Source organism: Peromyscus californicus, unplaced genomic scaffold (assembly GCF_007827085.1).
Source record: "Peromyscus californicus insignis strain IS unplaced genomic scaffold, ASM782708v3 Scaffold_8__1_contigs__length_139910024, whole genome shotgun sequence".
NCBI classification, from domain to species: Eukaryota; Metazoa; Chordata; class Mammalia; order Rodentia; family Cricetidae; genus Peromyscus; species Peromyscus californicus.
Genome location: NW_026294606.1, coordinates 2,739,876 through 2,758,634, shown reverse-complemented (window position 1 = coordinate 2,758,634; position 18,759 = coordinate 2,739,876). Strand labels below are relative to the sequence as shown.

The 18,759-nt window shown below is 37.8% G+C and overlaps 1 long non-coding RNA gene across 1 annotated transcript in view; it reads left to right on the top strand.

Moving 5' to 3' along the window:
* Positions 1–2,170: 2,170 nt before the first annotated feature.
* Positions 2,171–18,759, top strand: part of LOC128103513 (uncharacterized) — a 64,570-nt gene continuing 47,981 nt past the window's right edge. The window contains exon 1 of the long non-coding RNA XR_008215704.1: positions 2,171–3,168. This is a non-coding gene — a long non-coding RNA (uncharacterized LOC128103513). The remainder of the gene's footprint in view (positions 3,169–18,759) is intronic.

The window sequence follows — 18,759 nt, the reverse complement described above, 5'->3', positions numbered from 1 at the left end:
TCAAATTTTCTATGACTCACCCCCATGGAACCCAGCCTGAAGTTAGCCAATTCCCAAGACTTTGGAGACCTGATGCTCACTCACATGACAAGAACAATGTACCATAATATTGGGAAGTTTTGTACTTAGATCCAAAAAGTCTTTCCATTCTGTTTTTTTTGGGGGGGGGGGGTTCTCAAAAGAGAGAACAAGCCTTTCTTGCCATTTTTAACGGAAAGATCAGAAGTTTTTCCTTCTGTTTCATAACAAGTAACCATTGCAAATCTAATGGTTAGTATTGTGACATCCAGTACAGCTGAGTTCTGAAAATCTAACTCTGATGATTAGAGAATAAAGAAATGACAAAAACTAAAGAAACAACAAACACACCTTCAGATCATTTGTAATGGGGCGGGCTCCGGTCACTCTGATGTGATGCACCTACTATGAAAACCAGAAACTCAGGACATTTATTATACATAACACAAGGAGAGGAAGAGTTTTGCTGGCAGCTCTCTGTACTGGAGCACTCTCGGGCAGTGAATGTCATAGAGGAGGGAGGTATAGTTGATAGTTCTTGCATACACTGATTTTAGGTAAAGGTCAATTGTTCATCAGTTTTCCACTTGGAATAGAAGTGTTTACCGTCTCCCTTTTTGCATTGAGGTAAGTTTTTTGCATTTCAATGAGTCTGAGCCATTGGGGTCTTTGACATGTCCATGACCATGTTAACAGCACACATCTAGTCAGGACTTCATCTATTTATTCCCCATAGTACTGGTAAATTTATTGTAGTAAATGTGATTGAGTAGGCTTACACTCACAGGTATCAGTTCTGTGTTTCTCATTCATTTGAAGGAATTTAAAAGACTACATATCTGTGGAGTTCTTTTACTATCTTATATTCTGTCAAATACCAAGTACAGTGTCATCATCATGGTCAGTACTATGACAGTAATTGGTTTTTGTAACCACAAAAATGGTGCTGACAGATGATCACAGAGCACAAAGAAATCATTTCCTGGTCAGGAACCAGGTAGAACAACAGTGTAATGTGTCTTTCTCAAAGAGAATATGGTTCAACTTCAATGGGGAATCCCTCTTCTTCAGTGCCTATCACCATTTTCCATTAGAGTCCTAACAGCATCTCTGAATACAAATTTTTGTGTGATCGACCTTTTTTACAGGTCTGTGAAAACCTGTCCCAAATTCCAGAGAATCTTCAAAGAAAAACTAGCAACAAGAATAAAAAAGTAAGCCTCAGTGTGAGATTATAAACAATTAACTCACTGATAGAAAAGTTTACAGTTCAATGATCACAGTGATACGTGTTTTGTAATAGGATTCCACTGAGAAACAAGCGGAGGTAAATGGAAAGAACTCAAAAATCAGGAAATGGAGAAAACAGTTGATTGTGTGAATTCTCACTTGAAACACTACATGCTCTCTGGAAGTGCTGACATCTCACCACTGAGCTGGGACTCTATAAGAAGCGGCTGCTGACTTAGTATTCTCCTTGTCACATCAGTAAAATGAATATAGTTTGTTATCAAACACTATTCAAAATAGAGTCTATGTTCCCTATGTTTCTTTCCTGAAATTATGGATAACGAACACTAACCTCTGTCATTTGGATGTTTCTTAAGAATTTCTCACTCTGCCATGATTGGGTACTTGGCACTGTAGTATAATTAATATAAATTCTTCAATAAAATTTTCAATTCTTCTTCCTGAAGTTTTCATTTGACACTAATATCCTGGAAATAATTAGTAGAATGATTATGCATCCTGTTCTCTCTGTGTCTGAGATACCCTTTAATAGTTCCAATACCATAGAGATGCCAGAGTGAGGAGTCCCTCTGGAATGTATGAAAGACTTGAAAGTATATGCATAACTTTTCTGAGGCTAGAATCAACTTGGCACAACTCAGTAACATCAGGTAGGCCAGTTAAACTCTCTTAATACACTTACTGTTCAAAGACAGTCATGAATGAAGAACAGAGGTCCCTGAGCATGAAGAAATGACAGGGAATCCTTCATCCTCTTCACCACTAGAAGTTTTTCACAATAAATCATATATACCATCTATATGACTAAACATAGAAGACTGAGTTGACACTGTAGTCTGAATTGGCTTGGTGATCTCTAAATGTATCTGCTCTTTATTTTGCTACTTTCAAATGTATTGATTCATTTTTCAAATTCTAACATATACCCTAAGACCCTCTTTTGGTAGGATATGTGACCTGTGGGGACACAGGTCAGAATTCATGCAGACACCTGAGTGATCTTGCATCAGGAAATTACAGTGAACCCCAGCTCGGAAAGATCTACAGATGAACTTCCACCACTCTGTGTCCCAGTGACAAATGATTCTGGACCTTGCGTCAGATACTCTCTGAGCCTAAAGAGATAGATGCAATCAGCAGAAAAGAACTTGTCAGCAGGAAAAGAAGCCTTGGGTCAAAACAGTCCACTCCTGCTGAGTCACATCTACCCAAGTGCCTCCTGATAGACACAAGAAGAACCTATACTCTTTCTCCCTCATATCTCTCTACCTTCCTTACACTCTTTCACTTCTATATCATCCTCATTAAATTGTCCTTTGCCTGTTAAGAACCAAACAGAGAAAAATTACTCATCAGAGATATGTCCTCGATATAATATTTGTTCTTGAATAAGCCACAATAAACATCCTCCACATTCTAAAATTTTACCAGACTTCAGGGGCACTTCCCTTTTTCGATGAATCACTGCTACCCTGAAACCCTAGACACAAGGAGACATTTCACCTGTAAGGGCAAACAAGCTGTTCCTTGGCATCAAGGATGATGCTTAGATACCAAAATGACCCCACCTTTTTGCACAGTCCATGAGCCTCTTAACCCTAAGGCACTAGGCTATCAAGACATCCACCCAAGAATTTCTGTTTGAATATACAAGGTTTATTCATGCAAACATTCATTAAAATATTACAATAATATATACATTATACAGATATCTCACCAAACAGGAAACAGCTGCTTTACAAAAGTGCTGCCGATGGGTTCTGCTGGGAAATCTTCTCCAGTGAGGATGCTTTGGAAGTTTTCAGGCTTGACCCTCATATACTGTGAAATCTTTCAACTGTGGCAGCCAGGGAGGATGGCACTGATGGAGGTCCAGGAAGTCCAGAAGCTCCTTGTGAGGTAGGTCAATGGCTATGGCTGACAGACATAACTGTGTGACACCAGTAACAGTGTTGAAAGTTCAAAGTTCACTATGACTAAAACAATGCATAGATTTTCAAGAACTCTTTCTTTTGGGTATAAGCACAAAGCTAGAGAAGTCATGTTTCATGAGCACAAGGTTGTGATCCTACAGAGCATTCCTAAAGTTTCAGTAATTTTATCATTTAATTATGCAGTAGCTTTGCACAATCAGAGATCATGGCTTGGGACTGGTTCACTAGCACATCAGTACCACCTGGGGATTCCCTCATTAGCATATCATAGATATATCCTGGGCTAGGCTCATATCTGGTTTGCCTGGTAGCCTACCTGTAACTTTTTTCTGAGGCCTAGTTCTTACCAGAGCTTCCTGGTGCAAATTTCTATCTCAAGCATTACATTATTCCTACTCACACCAAATATTTTGTAAGTTAACAAAATGCTTTTAAAGTTATGTTTCTTACACTATGGAAATGCCCAGATATATGTTTGGGAAATGTGTGTTTCTTCATAGATACAATATTCACACTCCTCCAACATTTATTCTCTCATTTCTTCAAACACAAAGTCTAGGAGCCTTACAACAATGGGCAGCATCCTTCCTTGTCTCTGGACTTCCTCATAATCTATGGAATACACTGAATAGCACAATAAATTCTGAGCACTCAATGGTATTTACATCCCAAGCATCCAAATGCCACTACAATCCTCCAAAGCAACAACAGTCAGGTCTATCATAGCAATTCCTCATTTTCCTGTGACTTATTTCTGTTCTACTTTTGTTTCTGTCACTATGTTAGACATCATAACCAAAAAAACATTTGGCTATGCTAGGGTTTGTTTCACAGTTTATACTTTATCATTTAGAGAAGCCAAGACATGGAACTCAAAGCATGAAACTGATGGAGAAGCCATGTCCAAATGTAAAATACTTATTTACTCTCAGGCTCATATTCAGCCATGGTTCTTGCATAGCCCAGGTCAGCCTGTGTAGGGATGGTACAATGTCAAATGGGCTTGGTCTCTCTATATCAATTAGCTGTCAACAAAATGCCCAAAACACATGCCCTCAGGCCAATCTTATGGAAATGATTTTTTCATGTATGTGCACTTGACAAACAAGATTAGCCATCATATTAGTTAACAGACATAGTTCTGATACCCTGTATCATGGAAAGTTTTTCATTGTCCTTCAACCCTGTGAGATATATTTGCTGGGTAAGGTAGTCTGGATTAGCATCTGTGGTCTCATAGAATTTGGAGCACATTTCCCTAAGACCTCCTGTCTTTTAAATTTTACATTGAGAAGTCAATGGACTTGCCCTTGTTTGTGATTTATGCATTTTTTCTGGTAGTTTTTGATATCTTTTCTCAGTTTGCATATTTAATGTTTTAACTATAATGTGGTGTGTGTGTGTGTGTGTGTGTGTGTGTGTGTGTGTGTGTGTGTGTGTATGTGTTTCTGGTGCTATTTAGTGTTCTCTGTGCTACATGGTATATCATTTCTTAGCTTGGGGAGTTTGGAGAAGATTTCTTCTATGATTTTGTTAAATATCTGATCCCATTCACCTGGGATTTGCCTTTTCCTTCTATGCCTGTGATTAGTATATGTCTTTTCATTATGTTCCAAAGTTCTACATATTCCTTTTTTGTGTTTTTTTGTTTTGATTTTATTATTGTTTTTTATTAATGGTCTAAATCTACTTTTATTCAAGATGTAATATTGAAGCATGATCCTAATTATTCTTAACAATACAAACCCAGAGTCAGATATCAAGGGTGAAAGCTGAAAGATCAGAAAAGCAGAGGAACCCGCACTAGAGACTTCTTACCTCTATAAAATCTCAGAATGAATGGAGACTCAAGATCCTGTCTCCACCAGCCTTATATTCCTGTCTCCACCTTCGAGTGCTGGGATTAAAGGCATGTGCCACCACTGCCCAGCTCTGTTTCTCTTTTAGGCTGGTTCAATCTCGTGGCCTTGAACTCCTGATCTTCTGGCTTCCTCCTCTCAAGTGCTGGGATTAAACATGTTACCACCACTGCATGTTCTCTGTGGTTAACTAGTGGCAAACTCCACCCTCTGATCTCCAGGCTTTTTATAAGGCTTTCCTTATGACTGAAAGATGGTGTCCTCTACTTCTGTAGAGGACTGTATCTCCTTTCATGTTTTAATGCAAGGCAAAGCACATGCACCAGGGGTTAGCAAATCTTTCTCTTAAGGGTGGTACTATTTCTAAAGCATTTCTTAACAATGCCCTATATACAAACCAGCAGCCACAGACTAGAGTTAAAGAAAAATTGTGGCTGAGTTCAAATTGATTTCATTTATAAAACCAAAGAAAGAGATTTGTTTTTAGGCTATTATTTGTTATTGTCTGACTTTCTACAGTGGCTGGCATTTTCATATTTTCCACGGTCTGTGTCTGGCCCCTTTATTTCACAGTATCTGCACTGCATCCAGTGCAGATACTTATCTACAACATATCCTGGAGTGTCTTCTAAATGCTTGTGAGAATGAGTGTTGTCAGGGATGGCACTGCTGTTTAAATTCCTGCTGGATGTCTTAGTTTCCAGTTCCTTTTTCCTCTGGAAATTTAGCTTTCACTTTCTCATTAGGAAAGATTAACCCCCTAGTCTGGCTTGGAAGCCTCTCCAAATCTGGAAGAGCCAGATAAAATCACTGAATGGAGTTGTGCCTTTACCAGAAACAGTGTGTATGGGTCCTCTTCCCCATATCCACATCACAATTTACTGTCATGTGAATTCCTGATCATTGTCATTCCAATTGACATGAGATGGAATCTTAACACAATTTTAAACTGCATTTCCCTGGTTGCTAAGGATTTTGAAAACTTTCTAAAATATCTACTAGCCATTTATATTTCTTCTTTTGATAGCTTTCTGTCCAGTTCAAAAGCTCATCTTTCTAATTAGTTTGGTTTTTTGTTTATTAATTTTCAGTTCTGTGCATCTCTAAAACACTAATCCTCTATTGGATATACAGTTAGCAAATATTTTCTCACACTGTTTGGGTTAATTCTTCACTCAAGTGATGCTTTCTTTTGCTGCACAGAATCTGTACTCTAATAAAGTTCTTTTTGTAAGTTATTGGTCTTAGTTTCTGTGCTACACAGTCCTACACAGGAAGGCCTTCCCTGTGCTGCTAGGTTGAAGTGTATACCCTGCTTCTTCTGGAAATTTCCATTCATTGGATCTTAGACTGAGATCTTTGATGCATTTGGAGATGAGTTTTACTCAGGGTGAAATATAACCATGAAGTTTCATTTTTCTGCCAATAAAGTTTTTCCACCATCATTTGTTGAGGATGCTACACTTTATTAACATAATTTTTGACATTCTTGTACATAGACAGATAGGTTTAGCTGTGTGTATTTATATCTGGCTCCTCTGTTCTTTTCCATTGATTTATGTGTTTGTTTCATATGCCAGTACCATGCTATAGTTTGTGTGATTCTACACACAATATTCTTTTGGTTCAAGGTTGCCTCAGCTATCTTGGTCTTTTGTTCAACCATATAAACTTTTTTGATTGTGTTTTCACAAGTCTGAGATAAATAAACCTGGGTTTTTAGATGAGGTTGCTTTGAACATATAGAATGATTCTGGAGTGATATCCATTTTCATACAATTAATTTTTCCAGTTACAAGCATGATGGGTCTGCCCATCCTCATGTGTCTTTCTGTCATGTATTAAAGTTTTCATTTTACATGTCTTTCATTTCCTTAGTTATATTTGTTCCTAAGTATTATACATTGGGTTTCCATATGAATGGTATTGTTTCATTCCTTTTGTATACTTTCCCCTGACACATGAGAATGCTAGAGATTTGTGTATATTAATTTTGGATCTTACCACATTCCTGGAAGTCTTTATCAGCTTCAAGAAATCATATGGAATTGTTTGTGTTTTATATATATATATATGTATAAATATATAAATATATAAATTATATATGTGTATATATATAATATTTCCTGCTAATAGGACTTCTACAAATTCTTTTCTTGTTTGTATCCCTATTTCCTCCTCTTGTCTACTGCTTTGTGTAAGACTTCAACACTATATTGAAAAGGAGAAGAGAGAGTATTCACCCCTTTCTTCTTCTTGATCTTAGAGAGACCTCTTTGAGTATTTCTCCATTTAGTATGGTGTTGACTATATGCATGATGCACATAACATTATTATGTTTAGGTGTGCATCTAACACGATTACTTTTATCATTTAATGATTTTGTTTTGAGAGCTCTTGTGAGTTCTATCTTAAATCAATATATGTGTTTTTGATAACATTTGTTGTTTTCCATATGTTGATCTACCTCTGAATCTCGGAATGAAGACAACTTAGTCATGATGAAATTTATTTCTTCCTTGAATTGTGTTTACCAGTATTGTCTTGATAACTTTTAGAATCTTTGTAGCTCAGGGAGAGAGGTCTGTAAATTTTGTTTCTGACATTGTTGTTATATCTCTGTCAGGTTTTGGTTCCTTCACAATGCTGGCTTCATAAAGGGTTTGACAATTAAGGAAAGAGAGTCTTGAATTTGAGGAGAGAGTACTGGGAGAGATGACTGGAATTGGGGGCGCATCTTGGGGATGAGCTAGAAGCCTAGTGTAATTGAAACTACCAGAAATCTATGAAGGGTGGTGGTAGCTGAGACTCCAAGTAATGAGGGATAGAGTCTGAACTAGCCATCTCCTGTAACCAGGCAAGAATTTCTGTAGAGGGATTGGGACACCAACCCAGCCACAAAACCTTCAATTGAAAATTTGTCCTGCCTACAAAATCATAGCTGTTTTTAATGATTTATTATTTTTTGTCTTGATTTGAGTATGTCATATGCATCTAGATATCTATACATTTCTTTTATATTTGCAGTGTAACAAAATAGAGGTTTTATTTATTTTTAATGTCGATGTCCGTTTTTTTTTCTTTTATTGAAAATAGACTTTGTTTCTTTTAATATATCCTGATTACAATTCCCCCTTCTACTCTTCCAGTTCCTCCACAAATCGCCTGGCATCTGCATCTACCCTCTTTCTGTCTCTCATAGCAAAATAAATAGGTATCTAAAGGACAATAATAAAATACAATAACATAAAACAAAAACAAATGAATAAAAATAGGACAAAACAAACAGAAGAAAAAGAGACCAAGAAAAGGCACAAGAAATACATATACATACAGAGACACAGTCCTCCATTCTCCCAGTTAGTTGATAATTTCATTAATATGGCTTTCATATATGTATATATTTTAGGAAGTTTCTACTGTATTAGATTTTCATAGTACCATTCAAATGGTCCTTTATTTTAATTGTCTCTCACTGTATTCCCTCTCTTGTCACCCTCTTACTTCTCTTAACTAGATCTTCCTGTTCCAGACTCCCCCACCCCCATCCAAAACTATCTCTTCTATTCTCCCTTCTTAGGGTGATCCATCATCCTCCCTAGTACTTAACACTATATCTGACCTTTGTAGTTCTATGGATTGTAGTTTATTTATCTTTGACTTAACAGCTAGAGTTCACATATAAGTGAATACACACCATGTTTGTCTTTCTGGATCTCTGATACTTCAATTAGAATGATTATTTCAACTTCTATCCATTTACCTACATATTTCATGATTTCAATTTTTTAACATCTGAGTAATAATTGACTGTGCAAATATACCACATTTTCTTTATCTTCTCATCCATTGACTGATATCTGCGTTATTTAAAATTTCTGACTACCATGAATAGACCAGTATGAACATGCTTGCAAAAGTGTCTCTGTGGTAGCATCCCTTGGATACATGCCCAAGAGTGGTAAAGCAGAATCTTAATGTAGATCCATTCCAGCTTCCTGATGAGCTGACACACTGATTTCCATATTGGCTATAAATTTTGTAGTCCCATCAGCAATGGATGAATATTTTCCTTACTTTACACCACTGATAGAATGAGCTGTCATTTAATTTATTGGCCTTAGCCATTGTAATGGGCATAACATGAAATTTCAAAGCAGTTTTGATTTATATTTCCCTGATGACTAAGGATGATGAACATTTCTTTAAGTGTTTCCTAGCTGACAGAGCCCACTGACTAGTCAGTTGGGTAGCTGGGTAGAGGTGTGCAGATTTGTAGAGACAATGAAGAAGACAGAACAGAGTCCAGAGGACTGCCAGTGAGTGCCGGACAGCCCTAATTTTATTTCACAACCAGCCTATATACAGTCTTGAAGGACAGATGTAGAACAATGCACAGCACTGGCATTCAACCACGATCTATCGTATCCTTGCATCAAGGAGCAGGCGGTTTCATTTTCTATCTCAATGACTTCTGGCTGGCATCAACAGCCTGCATCTTGCTAGATGGTATGTTCCTTCCTGTGGGCTAATAAGGACTTTCTCACAGCCCTTCAAGGAGACTCTGTGGGTTAATCAGGACTGTCTCACACTCCTGGAGCAAGCAAGCTTAAACTCTATTGACCCAGAATAGACTTCAGACTCAAACTGAGAAACTGGGTCAGTTGTGGGCTCCCACAATTCTTCCCTTTTTATTTATTTAAGACTCCACTGAGTCTCTCAGATTACTGTGCCTGTCTAAGGTTGTTCCTTACCACACCCCAATCTTATCTGTCATGAGAGCATGAATTCCATCATTCATGTCCTGTCTTAGGTTGAAAGGAGGGAAAGAAACTCACCTGTCTTTGGCTACCAGCCTCTGGTAGCCAGGGGAATGTGCAGAGTTTTACTTCATGGAGTTCAGAGACCAATCTCCATAATGAGTTCATTAATCAGCTTGAAAATTACAGGCAAATAGATTATGCCTAATAAGACACATGCTTTATATGTTTACATAACACATGTAGTTATGCTCCAATAACTACAATACTACTTAAGAGCAAAGTAAATGATGACCATGATGGAATAGCCTTTTTGAATTGTTCTAAAATATCAGAGACAGAACAGAGTCCAGAGGACTGCCAGTCAGTGCCAGACAGCCCTAATTTTATTTCACAACCAGCTTATATACAGTCTTGAAGGACAGAGAACTTAGAGTATTTTTAACAAAAGCTAAAACAGTTCCTTTCAAAGGACAAACAGGCTTCAAGTAACTAGAATGTCCTGCCACTGTTTCCATGGCAGAAAGTTTACAAACATAAGTTTGTGGAGATCCAATAATAGGACAACAAATTCCAGCTCACAGTCCTTGGTCCCAAGATTCCTGCTGTAGACACAGGATAAGAGTCATTATAATTTCCTGATTTGGGGACCAATCAAGAATATATTGCTGTGTCCCTGTAATGTTGTACTTTAAAGGAGAAATGCCAGTACATGGTCTCCATAGCAAAGTTCTGTTAGACTCTCACATTTCTTTTGTGCATGAAGGAAATCATTGAGGAGCTGAAATATTACCTATCTAATTACCTTGAGGAAGCAATACATTGTTTCCCAATACTTGTTTTGGAGACACTCCAAGACATCCCTTCAAAGTAATATTTTTTGCAAAACATACAGAAATCCCTTTACCATACAATATAAGAAAAATTCCAAGCAATCTGGAACTCTTGGGTGGCAGGTCAATCTAAAAGCCTGGTATCATTAACCACAATTTCTTTTCCTTCACAAGTTGCAGGATGTAAAAATGGTGGATCAGAAACATAGTCCCAATAGCTTTCACTCTGGCATCTCTGGATGGTCATCAGCAACATCAGGATCAGCATCTCTCTGCTCCATACACTGCACCAATCACTCAGGCAAACAAAAAACTTCATTTTCATCCTGTGAAAAAACACAAACATACCCTCATCCCCATATTAATACAGGGCCAGGGCCCTTCCATAAACCAGTACAATGATCTTTCCATTTAACTTGAGAAAATATTTTGATGGTGCCTTCATGCCAAAATGATCAGCTGCAGATTTCCCAGCAGCATCCACATTTAAAAATTTTAAAACAAATAAGGCATGATTCAAAGCGTTATGTGATGACTAATGGTATAATTCCCCTCCCTTTTTTAATTTTTGAAGATATATTTTGAGGCTGCCATGAGGTATTTTAATGAACCTTGTCCTTGAGGATTATAAGGAATACCTTTTTTATGTTCAATTTGCCATTGAGAACAAAATTGATAAAAAGCTTTACTAACATATCCAGATCCATCATCAGTTTTAATAACTTTTGGTATCACCATAAAGGAGAAACATTTCAGACAATGAGCAATTACATGCTTTGTGGCCTCACCAGTTTGAGCAGTAGCCATTAAAATTCCTAAACAAGTATCAATTGTTACATGCATATATTTCAATTTTCCAAATTCTGTTATATGAGTGACATCAATTTGCCATAAATGATTAGGAAGAAGACCTCAAGGATTTACTCCAAAGTGATGTACAGGTAAATATTGTGGACATGTAGCACATTTCTTAACAATTTGATGAGTAGTTTCTCTTGATAAACCCAATTGTTTTCTTAAGCTTTTACTATTTTGATGATGGAAAGCATGTGATCACTGAGCAAGCTTAACTTGAGATAAAGCAATCAATTGAGTAAATTTATCAGCTAAAGCATTACCTTCAGCCAATGGTCCAGAAAGATTTGAATGTGCTTTAATATGTCCTACAAAATATGGCAATTTTCTTAAATGAATAGCATCCTGAATTTGTTGAAATAACATTCTTATTTGCTCGTTAGTGATTTTAATATAAGAAATAGTTTCTATAACTTGAAGAGCTCTATAATTATATTGACTATCTGTATATAAATTAAATGAATTTTCTTTCAGAATTTGGAAGACCACTTCAACAGCTCTTAATTTGACCACTTGAGCTGAGGCAGGAGTAGTTAGAACTACATAGCCTCTACCAATAATCACACAAGTTGCTTTCCCATTAGAAGAATCATTAGTAAAAACCAATGCAGCATCTTTTACTGGAGTATGCATTATTACTTTAGGAAAAATAAAAGAATGCATCTGAGCAAACTGTAATAATAATTATCAGCAGGATAATGATTATCAATTTGACCCAAAAACTGAGCAAAAGCAACTGCCCAAGAATCATTATTTTGAAGTAGCCAATCAATTTGTTGTTTAGTAAATGGAACATTTATTATATTTGGTTCATTTCCAAAATACCTTCTAGAATCAAGTCTATTCCATTTTCCTGTGGCTCGTGCTTCTTGTGGGTATCCCCTAGCAAAACTGTTAAGGTCCATAACCCTCAGCTGTTTCCCATGATTCCTTCATCTCTTTAAAACCATTATCATCTGGGAGACTCTTAAATTACAAAGTTTACCTGCTAGAGCAAGGTGCATTCCTGTGTATAAAAGCATTGAGTGCAGCTTTAATATTTTTATTAAATAAACATTGTTTTAAAATCCTATCTTATATAAACCTTATTTTCATGACATGAATTATCATATAGAAATCTATCCCAATCCAAAATATTTGAGGCTTGTTGCCTACTTGATCTAAAAGGATACAATGAGGAGAGAGCTCATTAGGACTAAGAGAGGTATTCTTTAACCTTATTTAAAGATTGTTGTCAGCCACATGGCTGCCCACTTTATGATGAGGTCACCAGCCGAGTTGGAGAAAGACCATGAGGTTGCTGTTTAAAATTAAACAGTAGTTACGTGTACACATACACACAGTTGGATCCAACTTTCATTCATTCCCATACAGAGTTAAAGAGTTAAATCTAAGTCACATGGGTGTTCACATACATATACATGTATATATTTCCATTTTTAACATAAACATTTTGCAATGAAGAATCATCAGCTATTTTTAAAGTGAAGAAAACCTAGCAGAATTAACCTAATATGGCAAAATCCCCAATATAACTTACAGTTTCCCTTCAAATTCATCATAGTTCACATCCCCTCTGGCCTTCTACAACTTACCATTTACCTTCAGGTCAGGCCCTTCCCTATGTTTGCTCTTCTGGTTCAGCCAGACATAATAATAATTCCATTTTCCCTTTCCTATTATTATTCCAGTCTTATGTCTACTTTTGCTTTTCAGACAAAATGCAAATTTCCATCAAAGTCCATTTTTGTGTGGTTTCTTCCCAGCAGTTTAGAACATTGCATAGGAATAACATTTCAAAATAGAATAAAAACATATATATATGCATTTATCATAACAAAAAACATATTTGTATATTAATATATAAAATCTGTATCAATGTGAAACATTTGAGATTAACAGCAGTTTTTCTTATCTTAATCAATAATAATTTGTAAACAATTCTCTTAAATTATGACAAGTATTTGTAACTCATTGAACTCAAATGACCAAAATCCATGTATTTTTTCTTTTCCTGTGGAGGCAAAAGTATAATTTTTCCTAAATATATTTTTTACTTTTATTCTAAATAAAAGCTTTTCAAAGTATGCAGGCTGGTAATTCAACATTTTATTTCTCAAGCAGTATCATGACAGAGAAGGCTTAAAGTAGGTTAAAATGGGAAGCTGCTGGAAAACAGAAGAGATCTTGACATTATCACAGTGGAGAAGAACTTGGCTTAGGAAGGAAGGGAGGGGGACAGAAGGCACAGAGTGTGTCCTTGGCTGCCAGTGTTCCTGGAAAAAAAAGGTTTTGTTAACTTCTCTGACTATAATAATTAATAATTAACCCCAGATTCTCTTTGTGGCATTTGTTCAGCTTGTCAATTGCAGGAGTAAACTCCCTGCCACTTGGTCCATAGCTCTCATCTCTGCCCACTGCACTGAAAACAGGCACCTTCACCCTCTGAGAGCTGCTGGCTGGCTGCAGGCTTCTCCTGCTGGCCAAGACCATCTCCACCCATGCAGTGGGGCTGATACCAAGATGGAGGGAGGTGGCCCTTGCCATGCCTCTCTCTCCTTCTCTTCTAGGAAAATGAGGGAGTTTGTTAGACAGAAACAAATAACACTTACACAGACAAAAACACTTAAACAAACAAAATGCTGGTACTTCAGTACTGAGATGATGGCCTTACTCATGGTTAGTGAGTCCTGTCTAACAGATGACTTCTCTTGCAATATGCAAGTCATACCTGGCAGGAGCTACCTGCTTATCTCAGTTCAGTCAGGGGGACCCAGTCCCCTTAAACACATGGAACGGAAGAGTGACATAGTAATAATCAAAACACAGATAAAGACAAAGAGCGTTCACATTTACATTTACTAGCCTGTCATGAACAGATCTGAAAGTGAGACCCTGGGCTAATGGTTTGCAGTCATGATTTACTTAATCTCTCCAGAGAAACCATTCATAGTCAGGAATGGAGGTAGGGGAGAATTTTGAGGTGTGAAAGAATCTTCATTTTAATACTTAGCAGCCTCTTCCTCTAATTCTGCCTCATTGCCAGGATCTAACTGGTCATTATCATCAAATAACTTTGTAAAAGCATCCACATAAAGTTGTCCCTCTGACAGAGCAGAGATGTAGCATGAATCTTAAAAGTTCTTATTAATAAAATCAAACCTGAGGACAGTTATTGGGGTGAACACTGGAAGATCAGAGAGCCAGAACAAGCCACAGCTACCTCACCTCGCCGGATCCTCAGCTGGTCTTGCTTCCTCAGACTGGAGGCCTCTGAGTCCTCATCCAGAATGGGTCTCAGCTGAATTGTTGCTCAAAAGCCTGAGTGCTTAACAGAATGTTTAGTTTCAGTTTTACTTTATTCAGGACACACTTTATGCCTTTCAGGATGGAGGTCTATGTGGTGGTATTGTGTTCCTCAAAATATTGTGCACCCTAATAAACTTACCTGGGGTCAGAGAACAGAACAGCCACTAGATACAGAGGCTAGAAAATAGTGGCACTCACACCTTTAATCCTAGCCTTCTGGAGGCATGGATCTCTGTGAGTTCAAGGCCACACTGGAAATAGCCAGGCATGGTGACTCATGCCTTGAATCCCAGGAAGTGATGACAGAAAGCAGAAAGGTATATAAGGTGTGAAAACCAGGAACTAGGCTGGTTAAGCTTTAGGCTTTTGAGCAGCAGTTTGGCTGAGATTCATTTGGATGAGGACTCAGAGGCTTCCAGTCTGAGGAAATAGGATCAGCTGAGGAAATAGCAAGGTGAGGTGGCTGTGGCTTGTTCTGTTTCTCTGATCATTCAGTGTTCACTCCAATAAATGGCTCTGGGTTTGTTTTTATTAATAAGAACCTTTAAGATTCATGCTACAGGTCTAAGATGTCCCAAATGAGTATCCAGAGACTGAAAATATCTGATGGAAGTTTTTCTGGAACATGCTTATCATAATACTGCTGTATCTTAACTCCAGTATGTCCCCAGGTATCTACATCCAAGGTACCCTTCTCAGGGAACCAAGGACAAATCTTTTCTACAAACTCTATAAATTTACACAGTTACTGATATCCTACTTTAGTACCTCTAGCCTTTGAGATATCTTTAAGTAAATGTGCAAACATCTGTTTTCTATTTCCTTAGCCCATACTTTTTTTTTGCACATTTTCACAAAAATTTTTACTGTGCACCTGCTTTTTAATTTACACTTATCACTTTTACTCTCAAGTTGTACTTACCACAGCTTCCACTATTTTCAAGTGCATTCCTTTTTTTTTTCCTTCTGTGGTGATTCGTCACAGACTCCTCCATATCCATCTCACAGCTTGGCACCACTTGTCAGAGCCTGCTGACCAGTCAGCTTGGTAGCTGGGTAGAGGTCTGCAGATTTGTAGACACAATGAAGGAGACAGAAAAGAGTCGAGATGATTGCCTGTCAATTGCAGACAGCCCTGAGTTTATTTCACAACCAGCTTATACACAGTCTTGAAGGACAGAAGTAGAACAATGCACATCACAGGCATTCAATTGCTATGTGTCCTGTCCTTGAATCAAGGAGCAGGCAGTTTCATTTTCTATCTCAATGACCTCTGACTGGCATCAGCAGCCTGCATCTAGCTAGATAGTGTGTCCCTTCCTGTGGGCTAATCAGGACTTTCTCACAGCCCTGGAGCAAGCAGGCTTGAACTGTATTGAATCAGAATAGACTTCAGATTCAAACTGGGAATCTGAGTCAGTTGTGGGCTCCCACACCCAGCCACTTGAGGTTCCCCTTGTGAGAATTGTCTGTTTAGATCTATATCCCATTATTAAATTAGACTGTTTGTTTTCTTGATATCCAGTTTTTTAGTTCTTTATCTGTTTTGGTTATTAGCTCTCTATTGGATGTGTATAAGGTAAAAATCTCTTCCCATTCTGTAGGCTACTGCTTTGCCCAAATTACTAAATCCTTTGCTGTGCAGTTTTTTGGTTTTATTTTGTTTATTTGTTTTTAATGTGAATTGGTTTTTTTATTTCAATATCAAATAATTAGTGAATTAATGAATTCTTTGAGATCCACAATTGTATAGCAAGGGTAATGTGAATGAGTTTATTATTTATTTATTTATTTTACATACTGACAGATGTTTCCCCACCCTCCTATCCTCCCATTCCACATCTGAAACTCCCCTCTGACCCCCTTCAATCTACTCCTCCTCTGTTTCTGTTCAGAAAGGGGCAGCCTCCAATAGGTATCAATGATGCATGGCATATCAAGTTGTAGTAAGATTAAGCATCTCCCTTTGTATTAAGGCTGGGCAAGACAATCCAGTATGAGGAATATGTTCCCTAGAGCCAGCCAAAGCATTAGGGACAGCCCCTGCTCCCAACGTTAGGAGTCCCCACATAGACCAAGCAACACAACTGTCAAATATATGTAAAGGGCCAGTCACATGCAGGCTCCCTGGATAGTGGTTTAGACTCTGTGAGTTTCTATGAGCCCAGGTTAGTGGTTTCTGTGGCTTTTCTTGTGATGTCCTTGACCCCTCTGACTCCTATAGAACTTCCTCCCTCTCTACTGAATGATTTATTGAGCTCAGCCTAATGTTTGGCTCTGGGTCTTTTATCTGTTTCCTTCAGTTAACAGATGAAATCTCTCTGATGAAAATTGGGATAATCACCAAACTGATCATAGGAGATGGCCAGTTTAGGCTATGTATACACTATTGCTAGGAGTCTTACCTGAGGACATCTTTGCAGATCCTTGGGAATTTCCCTTGCATCAGGTTTCTACCTGACCCCAAAACACCCCCTCATTTCCAGTCCTCTCTTTCAGTAGTCTTCCCTGCAGTTGTAAGTTTTCCTGTGTCCTGCCTGGCCCAAGGTCAGGACAAATCTCTCTCACCCATTTCTCCTGGAGCTACTCAGACCCAAATAAACACACAGAGGCTTATATTATTTTTAAACTATGGCCATGGCAGGCTTCCCACTAACTAGCTCTTACATCTTAAATTAACCCATTTCTATAAATCTATACTTTGTCACATGACTTGTGGCTACCAGAACTTTTACATCTTGCTTCTCTTGGTGGTGGCTAGCAGTGTGTCATCTTTGCCTCTCCTTTCTCCTTACTCTCTCTCTAGTTGGAATGTCCTGCCTAACCTTATGCTGCCTTACCATTGGCCAAACAGCTTTATTTATCAACCAGTCAGAGCAACACGTATCCACAGCATACAGAACATCACCCATCACTCCCCCTCTATCAACTCCCAAATGTGATACCTCAAATTCCCATATCTATGATCCCACAGTCTATTCAGGACATCTCTTCTATTTTCCCTTCCCAGGGAGATCCATGCATCCCCTCTTGGCCCTTCTTGTTACCTAGTCTTTCTGGGTCTGTGGTTTATAGTATGGCTATCTTTTAATTTACAACTAACATCCACTTATGAGTGAGTATATAGTGAGTGCATACCATGTTTGTCTTTTTTGTCTGAGCTACTTCAATCAGGATGACTTCTTCTGTAGGTCTATCTGGCAAACTTCATGATGTCATGAATTACAGTAAGTAATAATCCACTGGGTAAAGGTATCATGTTTTCTTTATTTGTTCTTTGGTTGAAGGGCATCTAGGTTGTTTGTAGGTCCTGGCTATTACAAATTAAGCTACTATGAACATAGTTGAGCAAGTGTCCTTGTGATATGATGGACCACTCTTTGGGTATATGCTCAAGTGTGGTATAACTGGGTCTTGAGGTAGATTGATTCCCAATTTTCTGAGAAACCACCATATTGATATCCAAAGTGGTTACACAATTTGGTACTCCCACCAGCAATGGACATGTGTTCCCCTTGCTCAAAATTCTCTCCAACATAATCTATCATTTTTATTTTTGATCTTAGCCATTCCAACAGGTGTATGATAGAATCTCAGAGCTGCTTTGATTTGCATTTCCCTGATGATTGAGGACGTTTAACATTTAAGTGTTTCTCAGCCATTTGAAATTTTTCTGTTGAGAATTCTGTTTAGAACTGTACTCTATTTTTAAATTGTATTATTTGGGGTTTTTTTTGATGTCTAGTTTCTTGAGTTCTTTATGTACTTTGAAGATCACCCCTCTGTAGGGTGTGGGATTGGTGAAGTTGTTTTTCCATTCTGTAGGCTGCTGTTTTGTCCTGTTGTCAGTGTTCTTTGCCTTACAAAAACTTTTCAGTTTCATGGGGTCCTATTTATTAATTGTTGTTCTTAGTGTGTGTGTTATGGGTGTTAGTGTGTG